General features: G+C 32.9%; 1 long non-coding RNA gene across 2 annotated transcripts; it reads left to right on the top strand.

Moving 5' to 3' along the window:
• Nucleotides 1–1,069: 1,069 nt before the first annotated feature.
• LOC120068147 lies at nt 1,070–3,651 on the top strand. Of its 2 annotated transcripts, none has more exons than XR_005479105.1 (3): nt 1,070–2,461; nt 2,538–3,230; nt 3,344–3,651. It is a non-coding gene; the product is annotated as an uncharacterized LOC120068147 (long non-coding RNA). The 2 variants fall into 2 exon arrangements; XR_005479104.1 differs by having other exon boundaries at nt 1,070–1,549; nt 2,361–2,461; nt 2,538–3,651.
• The last annotated feature ends 483 nt before the right edge of the window (nt 3,652–4,134 follow it).

A 4,134-nucleotide genomic window follows, 5' to 3' on the forward strand; every position in this document is an offset into this window, starting at 1 on the left:
TCGTTGAGCACGTGAAGGTCATACATATTTTTCTTATTTGAATTTCGGCATCAACATTACTAATAGTAACAACTTGATAACTAATTAAAAGAAAAAGAAAAACCCTACAAATGAGGATTAATTTATATATAGTCAAAGAAGAAATAGAGCAAAAGAGAAAAAGTAAGTAAAATAGGTTTGAATTTTTGATACATGTGCAATAGAATCAAACCATTTGAGAGAGAGAGAGAGTTTTGAAATTGAAATGTTGCTTTAATGGTTTTTATTTTTCCCTCCCAATCTCATTTTTTTTTTATATATATATATATGCTTTGCAGCTTTGCTTTTTCATTTTTTTCTCACCCAAAAGGTTCCACTTATTGGAAGAATATCCTCTCTTTCTCTCTCTAGAAATGATTTTGTTTTTTGTTTTGATTTTTAGGGTTTCTTTTTTCATTTTCAAAAGAAAAGAAAAGAAAATAAAAGATTCATAAATATATGAGAGGAGAGAAGTTGGATCCAATCCAAACCCCACCTCTATGTGTTTTGTAATTAAAGTAAATAACAATAATAATAATAAGTGTCCCCAAAACGACGTCATTTTGTTATTGAACAACTTGATTCCAATTCAAAAAGGAAATTATACCACATAGAAAGGTATGGCAAATGATGTTCTTCTTTCTTTCTTTGTACAACTAAATGATGATGTTGTTCTATGAATAATTTGATTTCATAGGACGACTTATTTAAGTAAGAAATGATTATTTTCAATAATAGATTTTCAAAATGTGCATTTTTTAGTCTATAAACTTTAAGAAATATGTTTAAATAGTTAAAAATTAGGGCAAACTTATTTTGCAAATTATTAGTTAAATTAGTTTTTTTTCTTTAATTGAAGTTAATGGCTTTTATTTAGGATAATGCCTCCTAAATTAGAGGATAGTGACATAATTGTTTAGTGCATTGATTAAAGGAGCTTTTCTAGGTTAGTGGCATAAATTTAAGGATAATGCATTAGTGGGTAGTTTCTTATTTTTCCTATAAATACTTGTATTATTTCCACTTAACTGAATAGAACTCAACTGAAACACTTGATCCTTCGTGCAATTTTTCTCTCTTGTTTTCAACTTTCGTTCTTTTCGTTTTGTTGTTTTTCGTTACATGGTATCAGAGCGTTCAGGTTCTTTGTTTTGTGTTTGAGTTTAAATACTCGGTGACGATGAACGGTGGAAGCAACATTTGTGTAGACGAGCTTACCGGTGATAATTATAGTTATTGGAGGCTATGTAAGGAAGCTTTTCTTCAAGGACAAGATTTGTGGGATCTTTTTTTCGGTGATGATTCAATTTTAGAAGACATTATGGAGAATGCGGAGGCACAGAGGAAGTGGAAGGTCAAGTGTGGCAAAGCCTTATTTACTTTGCAAACTTTTATAAGCAAGAGTATGTATAACATGTTCCTGATGATAATTCTCCAAAGAAAGTGTGGGGCACACTTGTAAGATTGTTCACTCAGAAGAAAACAACAAGATTGCAGTATTTGGAGAATGAACTTGCTAAAACAACTCAAGGTAATTTTTCTGTTTCAGAATATTTTCTGAAAATTAAGACTTTGTGTTTTGAAATTTTAGAATTGGACAAAGAGGAGCCTATTAGCGATGCTCTTTTGTGTCTTATCTTATTCATGGACAGTGAAAGGAGTTTATGCCATTTATTTCTATGATACAAGGTTGGATAAATCAACCTTCTATCGTTGAGTTGGAGAATTTGCTCTCAAATCAAGAAGCATTGATGAAACAAATACTTCACAACACAACCAATCTCATTTCATGGTGGAAGCTATTCTTTATACAAAAGATAAGGGAATAGTCAATTATTCTTCCAAACATTCTACAAATGACAATAATGATTCTAAGATTGAAGGGCAGTCCAAGGGCCAATTGAAGGGATGTTTTAGGTGCGGTAAGCTAGGACACATCAAACTTGATTGTTGGATGAAGGTGGTATGTCATCGTTGTAGAAAATCGGGTCATTTTAGACCAAATTATTGTGTGGATCTCAAAGAAGAAGGAGAAACTATTGTACAAGAAAGTAACAAATTTGAGCAAATTAAATAGGAACAATGCTTATCAATTGAAGCTATTGATCAACCCATTAATTTTCATGCTAATGTTTCTATAGATTACAATACAAATTGAATTGTTGATTCCAGTTGTTCTCACCATACAACTAAAAATATTTCTCTTCTCTCTGATGTATGTGCTCACAAAGGAGGAAGAGTAATTGTAACAGTTGACAATTCCTTACAGTCTATTATTGAAGAAGTGGATGTTAATGTTGAGAACAGTAGTATTTCTCTTACAAATGTTTATCATGTTCCAGGTTTAAAGAAGAATTTTGTTTCAATCTCTCGAATTGCTGACTCTGGGAGACATGTTCTTTTTGGACCAAATGATGTGAAAATTATTTCAGATGTTATGAAGGTGATGTTTTGTTCACTGGAAAGAGGAAAGGTTCTCTATGCTTTGTCAGCAAGTGATGCGTATGTTGAAATGATAGGTCAAAATGATGGTGCAACACTTTGGGATGCTCGACTAGGTCATGTTGGTTACCAATTGTTGGAAAAAAATTCTATGAAGAAGCTTCTTGATGGTGTTCCTCTCTTTAAAGAAACACACGATGATGTGGTTAGCTCTGGTTATCAATTTGGTAAGTCACACCGTCTTCCTTTCCTAAATTCAAATAACAGATTTACTGTTGCATTGCAGTTAGTTCATTCAGATTTGATGGGACCACTAAAACACCCAACTATTCTAGTTGTTGTTATGTTATGGTTATTGTGGGTACTTTTTCTCATTTCACTTGGATGTATTTTCTTGAAGCTAAAAGTGAGACTTTCTCCAAGTTTATCTAGTTCAAGAAGTAAGTAGAGAAGGAATTTATGTTACCTATAAAGTGTCTTCACATAGATAATGGGAAGAAGATATGTCTGATCAGTTTCATAATTATTGCAAAGAGCATGGGATTCAACGCCAAATGACGTATCTTGACACTCCACAACAGAAAAGAGTTGCTGAACGTAAATTAGCACATCTTACCTCCATGTGCTTGTCTCGGCTACATGTAAAGAATCTTCCAAGGGAGCTATAGGCAATCGTTATTCAGTCAACTTATCATGTTATAAATTGCTTATCTCCATGGGTGAGGTCGATTATATCTTCTTTTGAGATATTATATCATCAGAAACCCAATGTGAGTTATCTTCGAGTTTTTGGGTCATGTTATGTTCATGTTTCAAAGAGTAAACATACTAAATTAGACCCAAAGTCAAAATATTGTATTTTTATTGGATATGATACTCACAGGAAAGGATGGAGATGTATAGAACCAAAGATGAGAGAAGTTTTTGTTTCTCGTGATGTGGTGTTTGACAAAGGTTCGTCATACCAAATAGATGCAAATTCAAAGAAAGAAGACATTGTTGACGTGCCACCTTTCTTTACTGATCATGCATCGAATGAGAATGGTATTAATGTTAATCTTGGAGAAAATGTTGAGGCAAATGAAGATACCAAATTGTTGCTTATAAGTCTTCTAGACCGTGAACACGACCTAGTTATTTATCTGATTATGAGGTACACTTGAATAATTTTTCATTTGTATCTTGTTTTTTAATGGGTGATATTTGTGAAGATGAACTCCAATCTTATAATGAAGTTAAAGGCATTCTTGAATGGTAAGAAGCAATGAACGAGGAAATCTTGGCTCTTAGCAAGAATGACACGTGGGAAATTGTTCCAAAGCTAAAGAATGTCGACTTGGTTACTTGTAATGAGTTTACAAGTTAAAGAAAAAACCTAATGGTACTATTGACAGGTATAAAGTGTTGAGGGAAAATGGTATACATAGAACTGAATACACTGCAAACTGATTAAATCTCAGTTGCTGGAAACAATACACTCAGTTTATAATATTTAAACTCAAACGAAAGCAAAATGGTGTAACAAGGCTTAGATATGAAAATAACTAAAGACTTGAAATAACTTCAAAACCTTTGAAGACTCAAAACGTAGTCAAGACACGCTTCTGGTAAGCGCTATCGGGAAGAAAATTATTCGCTCTGCACGGGTTGCAAACAAACTACAACGATCGTCTC

Source organism: Benincasa hispida, chromosome 12 (assembly GCF_009727055.1).
Source record: "Benincasa hispida cultivar B227 chromosome 12, ASM972705v1, whole genome shotgun sequence".
Lineage (NCBI taxonomy): Eukaryota > Viridiplantae > Streptophyta > Magnoliopsida > Cucurbitales > Cucurbitaceae > Benincasa > Benincasa hispida.